Source organism: Pholcus phalangioides, unplaced genomic scaffold, assembly GCF_987345545.1.
Source record: "Pholcus phalangioides strain wild (caught in Gottingen) unplaced genomic scaffold, Ppha-v1.0 ptg000022l_1, whole genome shotgun sequence".
Lineage (NCBI taxonomy): Eukaryota > Metazoa > Arthropoda > Arachnida > Araneae > Pholcidae > Pholcus > Pholcus phalangioides.
In genome coordinates, this window is record NW_028301615.1 from 29,954,825 (window position 1) to 29,975,127 (window position 20,303).

General features: G+C 38.1%; 1 protein-coding gene across 1 annotated transcript in view; it reads left to right on the forward strand.

Annotated features, from left to right (window-relative positions):
* The window catches only part of LOC149070158 (uncharacterized), a 113,793-nt gene that overhangs the window by 48,023 nt on the left and 45,467 nt on the right, over nucleotides 1-20,303 (forward strand). The window contains exon 2 of the mRNA XM_089250255.1: nucleotides 9,591-9,694. The gene's annotated coding sequence lies outside the window, so the exon portion shown is untranslated. The remainder of the gene's footprint in view (nucleotides 1-9,590; nucleotides 9,695-20,303) is intronic.

The window sequence follows — 20,303 nt, forward strand, 5'->3', positions numbered from 1 at the left end:
TTTTGCTTTGTAATCCCTTTGTCCGTAGATTATCCATCGAAAAATTGGCACTGGACTGCAACAGGTCATTGATGTTAACACGGGGGAGGGGGGGGGGTGCGTTCGTGCGTGTGTGTGTGTGTGTGTCACGCTACTCATTTGTGTGTGTGAGGTATATTTGTTATGATGCTTTCTATATTGCAGGAGAACTAGAGTTTGCAAGGTTAAGGACTAGAATTCCTAGTGAAGACTACATACAGTAAAACCAGAAGAGCACGCAGGATCGGAATTTCGACATTTGGAAGGGCACAAAATGCTTTGGGGGGGGGGGGGGGAAGGAGCGCACAAAAATTTTCTTTCTGAAAAATTTTGTGTTGCCACCCTTCAAAATGCATTTGGATTAACAGAAATTCGTTTCTGTCTGAAATTGTGGATTTGTACAGTGAATTTGTGCACACAAAGAGAAACAAACAGACATACAGAAAATCAGTTTTATAGACCAGCTATAACACCCGGCGCTTCCTGGGTTTCGTCTATATACTGAGAGCATTAAACAAGTTACAGAGAAGCCCTGTTATATACCCGACAGATTTTTGCCCACTTTGGGCATTTACCCAGCTCGGTCGAATTATGAAATTAGCCTATAGTTCAAGTCAGGCCTCGTTTGATACATATGCAGAATTTTACAGAGATCGGTCTAGAATTGTAGATTTTTGTATACACAACAAACTGACACACACACAGAAAATGAATTTTATGTACTGTATATAGACTAGCTGCAATACCAGCCTGCTCAGGTTTTCTCCATATACGGATTTATAGGTAATGGATGGCAGGAGGAGTGACGACATCTTTTCATAAAACTATATTTTATTTAAAGTGTATACGGCAGGACTACATAGTAAATAAATATAAAAAACTTTCCTCTCTCAACAGCAAGCGCTGCCATTCATCTGCACGAAAACCAACTAACTATGTATCCTTGACGACCTTGATCCTGTGGTCGGCTTTGACCGATTCCCCACAGGTAGTCCCCCGCCAGCGATAGCGAGAGAACTACTTTCAGGGCAACCTGAATTTGACCCATGTACCCGAGCGGGTGGTCATGAAAGGTTTGTCCTTGTCACTGCGAGTCTGTTGACTTTTTTGAAGTTGTGGCCTGCTGATGCTTGGAAGTTGTTGTTGCTTGCTGAGATGCTTTGAAGTTGTTGTTGCTGCTTGCTGATCGTTAGGAGTTGCTCTTGCCTGCTGATGCTTCGAAGTTGTTGTTGCTTGTGTATCGTTGGAAGGCTTCCAACGATTTGTGGGCATTGAAGGGCAGGTCATCACTGCAGATGTAAGCCACTCTGTCTATACTTACAAATACTGGTCGACCTTTTATTAGTATTTGGAAGACCTTTTCCGATCTTGACAGAACCTGGCAAGGTCCCTCGTACGATGGTTCTAGGCCTTTCTTCACTCTGTCCGTGCGGAGGTAAACATATGAGCAGGACAGCGGGTCCTTGTTGAAAAAAACAGCGCGTTTTCAGTGGCGAACAGTCTATCTAGGGCTGAAATTTTCCATGGTGGTCTTTAACTGATCAACGAAGCTTAATGGATCTGGGTGATGATGATTATGTAAGAAAAACTCTCCTGGAAGTCGTAAAGGTGCACCATACACACCATTTCCGCAGTAGTAGCTTGCAAGTCCTCCTACCAGGCTGCTCGAAAACCCAATAAAATCCTAGGAAGTACTGTTACCAAGCGGTTAGTTGCATGACCATTAATAGCAGACTTAAGGTCTCGATGGAAGCGTTCTACTTGACCATTTACTTCTGGATGGTATGATGTGGTCCTCTGGCGATTGGTTTCCAAGAACTTGGTTACAGCCTTGAACAAAAAGGACTCGAACTGGATACCTTGATGTGAGTAGATTCTGTTAGGTGAACAGAACCGAGCAACCCATCCAGCATAGAAAACCTTGGCCATAGTGTCAGCAGAGCTATCCGGCATAGGGAAGGCTTCAGGCCATTTAAAGAAACGATCCACACAGGTGAGGCAATATTTGTAGCCTTCTGATTGAGGGGAAAGGGCCTACAATACAATGTGGACGTGTTCAAACATGGCTTCAGGTGGTGAAAATTCCCCATGTGGGCTCTTTGTATGCCGACTCACTTTAGACTTCTGACAGTTAATGCATATACGTGCCCAAGTGGTCACGTCAGCCTCCCGTGCGGGCCACACGAAACGCTCTTGAACTAGTTTCACAGAGGCCTTCACTCCAGGATGTGACAGTCCATGCAAGGCAGTAAAGATGTTCCTATGCATCGAGGATGGAAGCAGTGGTCGAATGCGACCTGTAGAGACGTCACAGTACAGCGGTAAGGGATAGTAAAAAGGAAGTTCAATCTAGGTTGGCAAATAACATTATCTCTGACCATAAATCATTTTTTAGATACGGCAATAATAAGGGGACAGTTAGCTTCTCTCCCGATAGGAGGGTCTAGATTAGAGAGCAATGTAGGCATGTGTAGTGCTTTCAATGACTTTTTCGCGTCGGTTTTTATTGGAGATGATAATATTCAATGTACGGGTGTTGCATGGGGTGATAAAACCCTCAACGATATTCAAGTAAAAGTCGTGGAGGTCCTAAATCTTCTAAGAAATGTATGTGCAAGCAAAGCACCAGGACCAGATGATATTTATCTCAGGGTCCTCAGGGAATGTGCTAATGATTTGTTGATGCCAGTCGCACAGATATACAGGAGTAGTGTTGCAGAGGGTATCGTCCCAAGGGATTGGAAACTTCCTAATGTTGTTCCGATATTTAAGAAGGGTAGTAGAGAAGCGGTGTTCAGTTATGGTACAGTGAGTTGGACGAGCTCCCTCTCGAACATTTTGGAGATTATCATCAAAAGGCAGTTTGTGAAGTGGATAGACGAGAATAATGTATTGTTGGATAATCAGCATGGGTTCAGGAAGGGGAAGTCATGTGTAACTATCCTCCTTTACTTCTTTGATCACGTGACGAAGGTTTTGGGTAATGGCAAGAATGCAAATGTTGTTTACCTTGATTTCCAGAAGGCATTCGACCGGTACCAACATGGTAAACTCTTGAAGCGTCTACACGAGATTGGAATTGGGGGGCAACTTGCTGAATTGGATAGAATCGTGGTCAAGAAATAGGTCGCAACGAGTTATGGTGAACGGGGAATTCTCTGATTGGACACACGTCACAAGTGGAGTTCCTCAAGGAAGTTTCCTCGGCTCCACACAATTTTTTTCACTTTTTATCGATAAACTCGATCAGGGTATCGATGGGATTACTGGCAAATTCACAGATGACGTGAAGCTAATGGGGGTAATCGGGAATCAAAATGACTAGGGTCACCGATTTGGGAATTCTCATAAGCGAGCGACTTAGGTTTTCTGACCATTGTTCAGCGGTGGTAAAAAATCGAATAGAATGCTTGGTTTAATTTTCAAGAGGGTCTCTTCGCGTGCTCCTAAAGTCATTCTTCTGCTTTTTCGAGGCTTAGTTCGTCCTGAGTATGCTGTAAGGTTTTGGAGACCATACCTACAGAGGGACATAGACTTGGTTGAAGGGATGCAGAGAAGAGCTACGCGTTTCCTTATTGGCACACGGGAAAGGCTTCATTTTTTAAATATGTTTACATTGGATGAGCGCAGTTGTCGGGGAGATTTGATCGAAGTGTTCAAAATTTTCAATGGGATGGATAAGATCGACCATGAACTTTTAGTACACTGCCAATCGACTGCTTTTACAAGGGGACACCAGTATCGATTGGTGAGGGACAATGCAAGGCTATGGTGTCGCAGGGAATTTTTCTCTAATAGGGTTGTTAATAAATGGAATAGCTTACCCCCGGAGGTAGTAAATTGTAACACAATTGACACGTTTAAAAAGAAATACGATAAACATGTTGGGGTAAATCGAGAAGCTATCCATACTTAAAATAAGACAACCGTAGGTATTCTTTATGGGCATTGTATCATGTGTATATATTGTTTATAATTTTTGTGATTGTGTTTTTTATTGGGTTGCTGTATTTTTGAAGTATATGACATCCATATTTGTTATGGGCATCTTTTTCTCAGCTACCTCGTTGGGCATTTTGCCTGATGTGGTGTTGTATTTGTATTTGAATATGCACACACACCCGGATAGACATACAGAAAATCAATTTCATACATAAAGATTAATCATGAATTGAATTTTACCACACAGTAAAATAAGTTTTAGGATGGTATTGATCAGCATAACTACTGTTGATACCAACTGGTCAATCAAACACATCTGCATTCAAATATCGTTTCTGGTATGGATGCGTTCTTATAGACGTTGAACTATATTCGTGACACCAGGGTGGCTGAGAGTATTAATTCAATTAATAACGGTTAGTAATCCGTGGTCTAGACACTTGCCATAACAAGGTCGTAGTCTCGATCTCGCTGACCTAGACAGCGACTGGTGAACATCGTAATGACAGTTCTAGAACGCAATACGATCAACTGGAAACTAAAATTGATTAATGTTGTCATTGTCAGACATGTGGAAACTTCTCGAAATGGCCAGACTTCGGACAATGCCGTAATATCGATAAACATGTTAGAGGATCCATGTTGATGCAGCGAAAGAACGCACATACCCCAAAAAGTTGATTGATATTTATTGCATTTACTTCAGAATCTGACTGTTTTTCTAAAGTAAATCGACACCTTTAACCTTCTCTCTAGACCAGTGGTTCTCAATCGGTGTTCAGCGGAGCCCTTGAGGCTCCGTGTGCACTCCTCAGGGGCTCCGCTGCCGTTCGAGGAAAGTAAAAAAAAAGTTATATTTCAAATAACAAATAAATCAGAAACTTTGATGAATAAATAATAAATAGTCCTACGGGGAACCGCTATGGAGATTATAGACCAAAAAGAGCTCCGCGAGTCAAAAAAACGTTGAGAACCACTGCCTTAGACATTTGTATCATTCAAGATTTTGAGGTCCTTATAGTGTCTCGTATCCATGTATGTTTTTGACTGTGCTAACATGGGTTAGCACAGTCAAAAACATCTATAGCAGAAGGCCTCCGTGCGAAGCTCGTGACGTCACCGAAAATAGTCATCTCACCTGTATCAATTGGTTATACTACTATTGAACCAGATATGCACCTCGTCCATATTCCTCTGCGGAACTTCTAATGAATTGGTACACGTTGGAATGCGTGTGTACGTACAATGAACCTTCCGTGAAGTTTCTTTCTGTGTAATTCTTGTTTCTGTAGTGCTGCCATCTGCAATGATTTTTTTAAACTACGAGTTTTTTTTCTCAACTTATAGTGAATGAAGTGTAATGAATGAATTACTATATAGCTAATATAGCTCTACCATTGTAGAGCTTTTGCTCATTGGATATACTACATGAAAGGGTAAAACTGGCGAATGCGTTGGTCTGCTATATTTCAATGGCTATAGCAATACCACCTATAGAAGAAGGCCTCCGCTCGAAGCTCGTGACGTCACTGAAGAAGGTCATCTCACTTATAGCCATTGGATGTAGCAGGCCCTCCCCAATGGGGGCCGAAGCGCTTGCGTTGCTTCTTGCGACAGAGCCTGGGTATCTCGCGGTTTCTCCAGTATATCCAATGGCTATAAGTGAGATGACGTCACGAGCTTCGCACGGAGGCCTTCTGCTATAGATGGTGTGTAGGTACAGTACTCATATCTTTGACCCTAGTCGTGTTGAATCCCACTACGGCTGCTCCCTTCATAGTCCCTCTCAAGTGAAAGTCGGATGTACTTTCTTCCTGGGTCGTGATATAGAAGGATTGGCTGTCAAATTAGCTTTTGCTAATTTCCAACGATGGCTGTATAATAAAATATTAAGGTAAAAAGTTTGTCTTTTGTTTTTTGTTAGACAAATTTCATTTATTTTTATAAGTGGAGTGTTTGTATTTGTAATATATGCTTGTGTTTAGTAATGAAAAAGAAAACCATAGTTGTGCGTGAGTCTGGTCCTGCTCTCAGTCCGTACATCGAGGTAGATATTTTTTGTAAGCGTAGTCACCACTCTAGGGTAAATTTTGCTGCCGAACTCTAGGTCGGATGAAAGCCTATATCAAACACCTATTCCGAATTTGAATCGTATAATTACGGTCCGCTAAAAAAAATGTCACGTCCCGTTCTGGTCGCAACAGCACTTTAGATGCTCAATCACGTGCCGGAGGGGGCTAAAATATTCTTTTCCCGAGCCAGGCACGTGGTCATTGAAGTGGTTCGAGAGAACTTGCCCCTTTCGGATCACCCAACGCGTTACATAACCATTAGGAAAATTGTGTCCGGGAAACAAAAATAACACTCCACGATCACTCAAGTAAATGAAGTGCGGTCACTAATGGCTGGCGATTCGATATGCATTGCGAGTGATGTCCTACATTCACTCTTCCGGGCGATTAATCGTGGTCATTTCCACCCTCTGCGTGCACCGTTATTCTCTCTCGCTTGTAATATTTCTCAAAAACCCCCAAAAAGTTGCGTAACGGAGTGATATTTACATTAATACAAAAGTAATATATTTATAACCGGTATAGCGTAAATTACACGGGGGTTGGATTATGAATATTTTAGGCGGTATGATCACGGAACAGCCATCACGTTTCAACGGCGCTTTTGGCTGGAAATTCCAAGCCGGAATGGGACCTGACACTGTTATGACAGATTTTAATACGTAGTGGCAAAATAATCATAATTATCAATTAATTATATTGCATACTGGCCTTCATTTCGATAAATACTTTAATACATCCAGTTTTGATGTAACCTTACAATGCTCCTCCCCCTTCTACGGGTGCGGGGCTTCCAAGCTTGTGGTGCCCGGGTAGGGAGACCCAAAGATCTCAATCTGTGGGGTCTCCCTACATGCATCTTACATTAACATTCCTGTATGGAAATTTCTAACGAATTAATGCATGCAGAAAAGTATCGTGTGTATGCTTGGTCCTAACGTGTTTATGTTGTCACAGTTATGCTTTCTTCATGTTATACTACTTCACCAACTCTGGCCGTATCACTATTTACTGCCATTTATGAGATGGGTTGGAAAATAAGGCGCTGTCTATTGGCGGTCGCCTCAAGTTTGTTAGGGAAAATATCTTATCTATTTCCTCCCTCAGGTTGGAGCTCGGGACCGTGACAACAACATTCACGGTGGTAGACGAGCATCTTACCACCACGTTACTCGTGCGCCTTCATGTTATACTGGTGCTGTCATCTGCTTTCGGTATTTTAAAATTGAAATTTATTTAAAAAAACACATCACAGTTAATACAAATACAAAACACATATTAATTGTAAATATTACACCCAAGGGATCACACGATCTATTCAGGGTTCCATGATTTTTATACACTTGGCAACAGACCTAATAATTGGCATTAAACAAGTTATAGTGTTGATGTAATTGATTAATAATCGCTTAAGTTTCTTACAACATTTTTCTGATTTTATTTCATGATATTTAAATTGTTATATTCTTTAAGTGCAATTTGTACAAATTGTTTTTGAGTTAAGGTTTCATTCATTTGGTTTTATAACTTCATATTGGAGATTCTAGTTTTTCTCACTTTTAGTTATATTTTGAACCACACACAGGAAGGTTTTTCTAAATAAGTAATAACATTTTGTAAATTTTTTGAATATTGGGAGATGTTTTGGGATACAAATTTTTAATTACTTTTTGCAAAGCATTTTTGACCGTCTCGATATTAGAGCCGTAGTTCCCATCTGAAACTGCAAAAGCGTACTGTAAAAATTGCAGAAACCAAGCAAAATATATTGTTCGAAAAAAAATTAGGGAGAGATGAGTTTTTTCAATGAGCGGATTCTAATATTAATAAATTTCGCATAGCCAGTTAAACCTCAATAATTCGTCACTCAAGTTATCGAGAAATTATGACGGCTTAAGCGGAGTACGTTCAGTTTCAGTGTTTATAAATTTCAAATATTCTTATACATTTGAGAAATAATACACCAATTATCAAAATATGAATTAAAGCTACACTTTTAATAAAACGTATACATAATGAAAGAAAAAACGAATTTTTTAACTTTTTAAACGTTTAGTATTCAAGTTATGGTAAACTTACAATTTATCCCAGTATTTTTGTAATTAACATTAATCAGAGAAAATGCTAGAATAGTTGACTGTTCTTTACAACGCAGTGTAATGCACATTAATTTCATATATACATGACGCATTTAATTTTTAGTGAATTGAATATTTTATCAGTAGTTTCTGGTACAAATATGAAGTATTTTTAAACATATAGGGCCAAATTTTGACTTGAGAGGTCCCTGGACAGGACAAGACAGACATTGGAGAGCCTTCTCAACTGGGGCAAAAATGTCTGACTTATGAATAATATATATTGTGTTTAAATTTGAAGCCAAAAATTAATGGAGGCCTATGTGAGAATTAGATCTAGCTCAAACAGTCCCTAACGCTTCAAGATTTTTGCCTTTTTGCCTTTTTGGTTGGAACTTCTTCTGTGTCCCTTTCTTTGTTTGAGCTGTTCCGTGTATATATATAAGACTTTTATGATCACGTTCGAACATATAGCAGCGTTGTTATCAAGCGTTTTCTACATACAAAGGCAGCCGTAGAGATCATCTATTCCTCACTGTCAAACTTTTCCATAGTGACGAGTTAACCGAAATTAGTGACGAGTAATCGAAGGTTTAATAACAGTACTTGTGTACGTGTTAATAACAGTACTTGTGTACGTGTTAATAACAGTACTTGTGTACGTGTTAATAACAGTACTTGTGTACGTGTTAATAACAGTACTTGTGTACGTGTTAATAACAGTACTTGTGTACGTGTTAATAACAGTACTTGTGTACGTGTTAATAACAGTGCGTGTTTCATAGGTTGATCTCACAGGTCTTACGTACAATTCACCAACAACACTATCCTCATGCTCACCTCGGTTATCCGATGTTTCACGACTAATTTGAAACTGTTATCGAGAAAACTGGCGCTCTTCCGATACGTCATTTCAATCTAAACACTCCTGCCGTCACACAAAAAAAAAAGACTTACGCAAGTGGTGAGGTGGGGTCGTTTTGACCCCACGGAAACTTTGATCAACGATATAGAGGGAAGAAAAAGTAGAATACCATCACAATTTTACCGAACACATGTAAACAACTACTTTGAAAGGTATTGAAAATCAGATGCATTTCTTTCTCAAGGGGTGGTAAGATGCAGAATGCGTGGGGTTAAAATTACCCCACCACACCAGTTAAGGGTTGATGTGCGTTTCACAATGAAAATTACAAATAGCTGAATTTGAATACCATTGCTGTTCCTCATGGTAAGATGCCAAGATATAAAGGGGGGGGGGGGCAAATAAAGTGGATAAAACGATGAAATAGTACTGGTAATTGATATTTATCACCTAAGGATGAAATGACAGAGAGGATGACACGGGAAAGGATGAAACAGAACATCTCACGGATTTTAACATCAAATGATTTTCATCCAATTAGTACATGTATGAAATTTGAATTATACCCTATTTCAAAATTAAATTAAATAATTAATATTGTTTTCTTTTTTGCAGTGAAACTGGCTTATTCATCGCATATTCAAAAGAAATTTGATGGATGTGGCACGTCACCGTGTTTAATGATGAGCCTATGCATTGGATGCCGTGATGATGAAAAGGTGAATATATAAGTATATTATTATTAAGTGTTAATGAAATACGTCATAGAATTTGTAATACGAAAATTCAAATTTCCGTATTCAAAATTCAAAATTTTTCAAATCAGTTTCTTTCCGTACATGAAACAGATTTACAGATTAATAAAGTTGATATAATCATAGATACCAGTAAAATCATTATAAGCATTATAATACAAACGTACAATCGAACCACGCAGAAAAAGGGGTACAATCAATAATTAATTAATTTGTAAATTCTGGGTGGTAGTAACACATTTTTAAAATTTCATGCGATCTTCAATTATAAATACAAATAAAACGCCACAACAGGCGAATTGCCCAACGAGGTGGCTGACTTAAGAACATCATGGACCCCCGAGCCATTTTTTGGAGGCCCTACCTACTACTGCTACACCACACATGCACCCCGCCCACACCATCCCCCCCCCGCGGAACCCCCAACGAATCGGTACATGCGGGAATGTGCGTGTAGTGAAACCTGACGTGAAGTTTTTTGTTTCTCTGTAATGCTTGTTATGTGTAGTGCTGCCATCTGCCACCAGTTTTTCTAACTATGAATGAAGTGTTATGATTGAATGATTTATCGTTGTAGGACTGTTGCTCTCTGTGGCGAAACTTTTTAACGGGGAGATCGGCTCGCATTTGCGCCTTGAAGTTGGGAACCACAGAAAACCAACTTCAGCCGACCACCACTGTGGGGTTCGAACCCGGATCCTCGCATCGCGAGTCCGTCACTATAGCCACTCGACCACCACAGCGGCACACACATGCGGATCACATACATTAATTACATAATGTAAAGATTAGATTGTAAAAGTTTAAAAAAAATTAGTAATGTTATTTAAAATACTTTCTAATTGTTATTTCAAATCAAGCAGTGCAAAAAATATATTAAATTTCAAATTTTTGCATTACATGTTCCAATCTATCAGGTTTCTCCAATTGGTTCGATTCTTTCAAAATGCATTTGCATGATAACGCATTAATTTGACATGAATTTGGAAATTCGAACAATTCAACGTGTGTGTGATTTCCAGGTGTTTTCGGTGCTTTGACACTCCTTGGTGAGGAGGTTTACGATTGTACTTGCATTGCAGGCATACCATCAAATATAAAATAACACATAAAAAAATGTTCTCCCTTTTTTTCCTCCGATTAAGCAGAATCAACAAGATACCTCTTCTTCATAAAAGCCTCTTATTTTAGCACTGGCGAGCCTGGATATTTTGTAAGGTTGATTTCTCAGTGAAAAACTTCTCTATAACTATTAGTTTGTACTTGCTGAAAATCGGAGAAGGCCTACTTCATTAAAAAAAGATATGACATTTTGAATGGAGAGGGGGTTTGGGAGGAATTTAGTGATATATATATAATTCCCGCTTAAAGAGTCAAGATCATTTTTTTCTGTATTTCTTTGTGACGTATTTCGATCACCTGGACACTTGGAGGTCCTGCGGGGGCGTCTTAATCAATTCAATCTCACACATAGAGCGTGGGAGGTAAAGGAAGTTTTTTTTAGTTCACAAATACAAACATGTAATACACAAATTCAGACATGCGTTACACGAATACAAACATGTGTTAACGAATACAAACATGTGTTACACGAATACAAGCATGTGTTACACGAATACAAACATGTGTTACACGAATACAAGCATGCAGTACGCAAATCTAGACACGTGTTACACAAATACAAACATATCATATACAAAAAAAATGGATGCACACATATTACAAACAAACACTAAAATAATTGAAATAATATTGTATAATATTGCAGCAGTTACAATTTTTTTTTTTAATTTTTAACAGAATACTTTTGCATGAAAATTACAATTGCTCAAAAACAGAAATAGTTTCCAATATTATGTGTTGCATAATTTTTACGATTGGTCGTTGAAAAATGACACACCAAGAAATCCCATTGAATTACGAAATTACGGTATTACAATTTCACAAAACAACATGGCGACAATTTTTTTCTTTTTGTCTTCATCAAATGCAATTTCCTTTTTTATATTTAAAGAAATAAATAAAAAGTGTGAAAGTTTTGTTTAGCTTTTCTTCTTAACCTTAAAAGTCTCTCGTTTCACAGTTTCGCAGCAATACAATAGAACTCTCACATCATAAATACGTTAGAGTCACACATATACACGAAAAACACCACCCACCACACATCAGTTCTTTAGAAATTTCCCATAGGAATGTTTACGAAATGCATATTGCGTTTAGTAGTAGTAGTAATAGACACTATACGCCCACTTAATGCAAGTAGTATTTAGAAATATAACCAGCCAAGGGGTATAACAACCCAAGGTAAACCCTTTCTTTCATAAAATTGAACTTTCTATTACTGTACTTTTTCCGATCAAACTAATAAATCATTTTCCTCACGTAAAAATAGCGCTATTTAACTGCAGTGTATGATGCAAGAGCACTTATTTATATTTTCAATCTCAAACCGTGTTCTTAATCGATTATTCATGAGACCTCACGACTCTAAAATAGCCACAATACGCTGTCAACTTGTCCTGGTATCTAATTAAAAAATGGGGTTTTTTTTTTCTTGTCGAAGAGGAAAGAGGAAGCCATTTTAATGACAATCGTGTCCGATCAAATATTAAAATTAATCTAAACGTGATATTATGGCTACCGTCCAATATCGTAATGTATTTTAAATGCACGGGCCGCGATTTGTTATTCATGTAACCACGAGTGCAGGAAGCACGTTTCCCATGCATACATTACCTTTTTCTTTTAACATTTCGTCAATGAATACCTTCATTGATAAGAAAGCGAAAATAAAATTTTACGGTCGGCTTCGTAATTTTTTTTTTATTTTTCAATTTAGGATTTATTATTTACATTGTACACGTTTTTTTTTATTGTTTTATCCGTGATTATGATACCGAAACGTCGGGCTCAATCGACATTTCCATATCAGTCAGCCAAGTGCAGTGATTTTGTGACGGTCAAAGTTGCGTTGACATGATCATGGAGTTAGTCCTGTTACGCAATATTATGTCTAGTGTTTTTTCACACATTCATGAAGATCCGTGAAGGTATGTGTTTATAAATATCGTATGGGATGCATTATACAGGGTGGTCGTGAAATAATATCGCCGATGTAAGAGCCCACAGTAGCCACGAAAATCGCCGAATGCGAATGAAATCCGAGATGTGAGTGTTTCTCAGAATATGCGCTCGGGAATGAGAAGAGAAGCGAAACCCTACCTCTGTGTGTGGTGGTTAAAAGCATAAATATTTCGAAAAATTCATCGCCCATTTTTATGCATTGCGGAGTGATCTGCGCTGTGAAAACCATGAATGGCAATTGAACGGTACTTGCAGCACGATAAACGCCGGCGCTTGATGCAGACAACGTAACATGTGGAAGCAAACAATACGGATCGCATTACTGCCACCCATGGGTTAGCGCACGAACTAATTGGTGAGGTCTTTGTTTGCGTCCTGCGCAGGAGTTCCTGATCTTACAGGTATCGTTCCAGAACCATTTATGATTTTCTACCGCGTTGATCACTTTGCAATGCTTGAAAGTGAGTAGTGTCATTCTTTTTTTTGTTTTGTTTTTTTTATCTTGCTGCTGTAGCCGTAACGGCCAAAGCTAGGTTTTTGTTTCTCTTCTTATTCTCGAATGCATACACTGAAACACCTATATCTAGAATTTCATTGGCATTCGTTGATTTTTGGGGCCGCTAGGGCTCGTATATCGGCAAAGTTTATGTAATGACCTTTCTGTATATAAGGATAGTTTGAAATTTTTGTGTACTGTGCAATTTTTTTTATATGCACAAGTAAACGTTTAACAACAAATGGTAGTACAGTCAAACCTCGTTAATGAGTCACTCTTGGGAGAGCAAAAATATGACTTAGTAAGCGGAGTGACTCGTTAAACGGAGTAAGCCATAGCTGTGCCAATGCCTGAATGAGGACAATTGGGACTTCCAAAACGTGACCCATTAAGCGGAATGACGTGTTAACCGGGTGACGCACTAACGAGGTTTGACTGTCCATACCTACTCCTAACCAGAACGTGGCCCGCTGCGCTGTCTCAACGAAGAGATAAGAAGTTGATCAAAAACCTGGGCCACGCTGGAAAAAAATGGCAGTACCAAAAAGTCTATGTTCGTTATAACGACCCCCCTCCCCCACTTTCACGCAAAACGGACGTTATATTGAAAGGTCATGTCATATTGATCAACAAAAAAAATCAGCTTATTTCACTCTTTCATCGGCACAGCAAAAATCACGAAACTCCCTGAAAAATGTCATACATATTTTTTATGGAGTACGCTTTCTTAAGATTTTCAGCAGGTGCTATGTGAGAGGGATGGGAAAATGTTCCCATTGAGAAATTAGCTTCGCCAAATATCTTGACTTGCCACTGCTGAAATGAAAGGCTTTTAAGAAGGCGAGACATCTCGTCAATGCCGGTGAAGAGAGTTGAAAGAATTCATATTTGGACAAAATAAAAAATATATGTATTAATCATATTACTATAATTTGAACAGTTGCAGAGAAAATGCATCAGGCCAGAAAACAGCAATAAGATTTCAATATTTAATTACCTGAATATTCCTGTGTGTACTATGTGCTGTAGTGGTGGGTTGGTAAGATACGGGGTTAGAGATGTAAAGAGTTCAGGTTACATGGGTTCAAACCCACCCACCTCCAGATAATTATAGTGTGCCTGTCGGTGTAATGGTTAGAGTACAGGGTTAGTGTATTGAAGGTTTTGGGTTCGAATTATGGTGTAAACCCACTCGAATTTTTTTTTTTGTGATCGGCTGAAGTTGGTTTTCTGTGGTTCCCAACTTCAAGGCGCAAATGCGAGCCGATCTCCCCTTTAAAAAGTCTCGCCACAGAGAGCAACAGTCCTACAACGATAAATCATTCAATCATAGCACTTCACTCATAGTTAGAAAAACTGGTGGCAGATGGCAGCACTACACATAACAAGCATTACAGAGAAACAAAAAACTTCACGTCAGGTTTCACTACACGTACACGCACATTCCCGCATGTACCGATTCGTTGGGGGTTCCGCGGGAGGGTGTGGGCGGGGTGCATGTGTGGTGTAGCATTCATTCATTCATTCAAACCGAGCACAACTCCGGTCTATCGCCATAGGCAATTTACTACCGATTGAGTTGTGCCGGAAGTATGAGTGTGTGTCCCCCCCAAATACCCCGGGCCACGAAAGCGACTGTATGCATTCAACTGCCTGACACCCTTGTTTAATTAAATACTAATTCGTGATACTAATACTAATGTGTGGTGTAGCAGTAGTAGGTAGGGCCTCCAAAAATGGCTCGGGGATCCATGATGTTCTTAAGTCAGCCACCTCGTTGGGCAATTCGCCTGTTGTGGCGTTTTATTTGTATTTGTGCGTAATTCTCCAATATCAAGGGTTAGGGTCTAACACAGTTTTGACAAATGCGAAAATACGGAATTTGTACATTCCCTTGCAAAAAAAAAGTGGTGAGACAGAGCTGAGTTCAAACGTTGTTTTGAATTGAATGTTCTTTGTAAGTCGTTATATTGGATAAAAACTAACGTGGTATAAATAGGAAACAATTTGGGACTCGTATAATGTTAATCATTAATAAACCGGTCACAATAGCGCAGTCTTTACAACGAGCGTCGACTGTACTCAAATTAACTCAACGTGACTTATTAAGAGATACGGCAGATATACATTGCTTAAATCAGTGGTTCCCAAATGCTTTTAGTAGTGGATTTTATGGAGTCTGTCATGGACCCCAATATTTATAGCAGCAGAAACTACGGCCATCTACAACATATGGTTCTTGGGAAATGGCGGCGAAATATAACACAATTCAATTCATAAGACTGCCTGGAAGGACGCTCTTGGAGCCCCATATGGTCACGCATGTGCTCATGTCTTGTCTTTTTCTATGTGGTTTTGTTTTGTCTTTCAAATGCATTTTGTATCTGTTTTTGCAAATAAAAAGAAATGAACTGGACAGGTTTTAAAAAAAGCTTTTGGTAATTTTCCTCTTTACGGTTTCCTAAAAAACCCCTTCATTCTGAACGTGAATGATTGCCACGCAGCGAGTTCTATGCGAAAACAAAAATCACTCGATAGTTTCCTTATTTTAGAACCTACAAATACTATTTGTTATAGTTTTGCCTAATTTAATTTGGGAAAATTGTTCTTTTAGGTGTGAGAAAACTGGGTAAGATTTTTTTGTCCATAGTCTTCGTAATTTTTTCCATCATCCCCAGGGCATAGTCTTCGTAATGTTTTCCATCAGCCCCACGGCACAGGGGCGTACGTAGGATCGACTAAGGAGGGGATAACGAAAAGGTTTAGGGGGGGGGGGGAAGAGGGAGTTGGACAAGGATTTTCTTCCAGATAAATATTTAGTTACTAATCTTCAAGAAACGTTTAAGTTATAATAGAAATTGATTGAAAAAAAGCTGATGAAGGTATTTTATTAGTCTTTCGATATTTTATTTTTGGCAAAATTATTAGAAAATATTTCTACTTTTTGATCATCTTTGGGGGGGGGGGTGCAAGCATCACCACCTAGAGATAGAAGGCATCGTTGCGAGGAACAGAAATGATTGGGCTCAGAATTGGCGATTTCTATGCCCCGCATCCAATCACTATGCTGCATCTGCTAGTCAATCAGGTATATTCTACGCCAAACTAAGAAGAAACGAAATTGGATGCTGTGTTTCAAAATGTGGCAAACTTGCTAGGTAGTCTGAATGACGTTTATGGCAAACACTGCAGAGGCCTTCTATCTCTAGGTGGTGATGTGCAAGCCCCTGTGCCCTCCCCCTCCCGCTGAGTAAACCTTTGATCAGTTCCCAATGTGATGTGGTGGCAGCAAATTTTATTTTGAGCATTAAATGCATCTCGACATTGACTTGGCTCAATTTTTTTTTTTACTAAAGGGTTGTGTACAATGTACATAAAGTGTGTGTGTTTCTCTTTCAATTACAAAAACGGAGAATCCGGTTGCAATTAGAGACAAAACCAGCGTTGCCATTCCCCAAGTTTTAGATGGAAAAAATTAGAAATATGATTTTTAGTATCATTTCATATGTAATAAGAGTCTGAATATGTAGATTTTTTAAAAGATATTCAAAACTAAATACTATATAACAAAAAAAAAAAAAAAAAACTGAACGTGATGGCCATTTTTTAAGGTTAGACCTGGAATCAGCGCTCAAAAATTAATTAGGAACAAATAAATTTTTCCATATTAGAAAAACCTTGTAGACCAGGGTAATTGAGTAGAGAAATAGACATTTTGATACAGCTCCTGATTTTAAAAAAAAATGGCGATTTGCGACATCAGCGTCTCTCTTTTGACAGTGATGTTTGGAATCCACCTCGAATGAAAATTCGCAACTTTTTATACAACTTTTCACATCTTCCTAAAGTCTTGAAAAATTTTCAGAGTTTATAATTTGCGAGTAAAAATATCAAATATATCAAGAATTCCATTCACATATCTTCGTTCATTTTCTGTAGATGTTGAGGAGAAAAGTTATTCCGTAACTGTAGGGAGAAATTCAAATTTTATTAATTGAATTTTTTTTATCTAGAGCATTATCAAAAATTCAAATTTTTATGCTCCCCCAATTATTAATTTAACGGAGGTGCTGAATTTCTTATTTATCTGATATTTTTTCGTTCTGTGAACTGGGAGTTACTTTAGGACAAAAGCGTTATTTTCATGTTTTAAATTATGCGGCGGGCTGATTTTTCGTGCCATCATCACGTTCTTGATCTGAAATTGTTCGCAATTAGCAGAATGCGCTGAGGTGCTTAAACATATTCTGAGCGATGATGCATATTGTTGCCGCCTTGTTTGTTCTATTTAGCAATTGTCATAACTTCGTGAAACCTCTTAAAACTTGATCATTAGCCAAAATCGCACGGCTAACAAAAGTATAGCTAATTATTCAAGTCGTAATTTTATTATTACTGATTTGCTGCTTAAATTATTCCTGTATGTTAATTAGCTAATTTTTCCGAAATAAAATGTGGACATATTGTATTTGACGGGGTAACATTATGACACGAGTCTCTAAATTTTGCTAATTTTAGGTTTCTTTTTCTGACCTCTTGCTTTGACCTTTCAATTCGAAGTCAAGCGGGTTGGTATACGCAGATTTTCCAAAAAACACATTTTCCAATTTTTAAATACTATGAAAATTTCTGCGTCTGTGTACAAGTTTTTGTTCTACCTGTACTAAAAATATGTTGATGCAAACTGCTGGCAGGCATTACACATGCTAATGGCCTTCATGGCCATAAGATAGAATAGGCTAGATAAGAAACATTTTTTCTAACACAACTCATTCAAATGTCTTGAAACTTTGAGCGTCTCTCAACACTGTGGTGTTACATCTATCTATATATATAAAATTGATTTTCTGTGTGTCTGTGTGTCTGTGTGTGTGTATGTTCTCTATACAAATCTACAATTTTAGATCGATCGTCGCCAAATTTTGCATATATACCAAATGGGACCCGACTTGAACGATAGGCTACTTTAAAATTTCGTCAGACCAGGGCAAATGCCCCAAATGGGCAAAAAACTGTCCGGCAACAATGGTTTTTGGGCCTCAACAATCACTTTCCGAACGTTTACTTTGGTTACCGTGGTTCCCTAGCAATGCGTTTCAGACGTGTATATGCCTTTACAACGGTTTGTCACTTCTTTAATCCTGTTAGTATATGTATAATAGTTTATGCCTTTATAATGGTTTGCCACATTTTCAATATACTCTCAGTAATGAGGCTTTTTGAATAGACGTCATAATCATCATCAGCATCGCTTTGAGAGTCAGGAAAAGGGTGATCCTCATAGAAATCAGTGCTAAAATTGTCGATTTTACTGTAGAAATGCGGAAATTTAGTGGGGGGGGGGTTCCCTGCCACATCAATAATTTTAAAAATTGTATTGAATTCTCGATTTTTGAAATATTCAGTTCGCTTAGAGATATACGAAGCCCAGGAGATTAAATATGAAGTAATTAGCCAAACCCATACTTTTGAGTTGGATATTCGATCAATATCATTGATTTCATTTATATCTTCTCAAGTATGAAAATGAATGTCTCCATATTGTCTCTTTTGATATTTATTTGCATAAATTCATGTGGGTTAGGATATTTTAAAATTAGTTATGAGCCTGTGAAAACTGCATCGAAAAAATTCCACAGCTTTAACTAAGGATTTTTGGAAGCTGGAACAGACAGATGGATAACTTGAAGTTCGAGGGGGGGGGGGATCGAAATACCTAGCGCCCCTTAAAAAAAGAAAAATATATATTCATTTCTACGTTTCTGTGTAAATCTAGACTGTTTATTTCATGAATCGCGCAGGTCGCCATATTGGTTAACTTGGACACGGTTTGTATGTCCCTCAAGAAAAAAAGAGTGAGATATCACGTGATCCAAAAAAGCCTCATTGAAGAAAACCCGGGCAGCGCCGGGTATTATAGCTAGTACTTTATATAATAAAGATTTTTCATTAAAATTATTTTTTTTTTTAATTTATGTTATAAAATATTAGTAAATTTTGATGATTTTTGAAAAAGTTGCATGTTGTTAAAGTTAAAAAATTCAAGAAAAAAATAATCAACCATTTTAATCTTTAAAGCTTGTGTTAAAGTATGTAACACCATAGTGTTGAGAGACACATTGAAGTGTGTTTCAAGACATTTGAATGGGTGGTGTTTGAAAAATTGTTCCTTATCTAACAAAAAACTTATGAGAAGAAAGCTTTTTAGTGACGGAGAAAAACATTAGATTGCGTAATGCCTGTCAGCAGTTTATATTAAAATATTTTAAAAATATTTTTGGTACAGGTAGACCAAAAACTTAAGAACACGGTTAGACGCAGAAGTTTTCATAGTATTTTTAAAAATTGGAAAATGTGTTTTTTGGAAAATTTGCGTTCACCAAAACCCTCTTAATTGTATGCCGAAAATATTGGAAGTGGTCAAACGAAGAAAACAAACTTTGGTACTGTGCTACAAATTTGATAGAAGACATTCTTCTGCGAAAAAAAAAAAGTGTAGGTGATTTGTTTCTAGTCGACATGAATAAATAGGTTTAATTTATTCCTAATTAATTAACATTTGTTGAATTTTCACCTATTTTTTGTGTATCAATACAACGCTTTCAATCATATGCTGTATTTCAAGAAAAAGTAGCTTAAAATTTGACTTGTTATTAAGAGATTATGTGTTAAGATCATCTCTTAGTACAAAGCACCACGTCGGACGAACACCGCTATGGTTTTAGGCATTCAGCAGTCTCCACACTCAGCCCTTCACACTAATAATGCGTGTTATAGGGAAAGTGAAGAGTGTGTCTCTGGCGTGTTGGTTAGCGAACTTTCCCGGTGTGCAAGGAGACCAGGGATCGATTCCCGGAGGACATAAATCACTTTTCTTTCCAAATGCTCGTTTCCGCATAACATCCAGAAATTCCTATTTCTCCCTTGACTTATTATTTATTTATTAATGTTCAGTTAAAATTGTATTACTTACTTGTTGAGAGCTGTATAAAA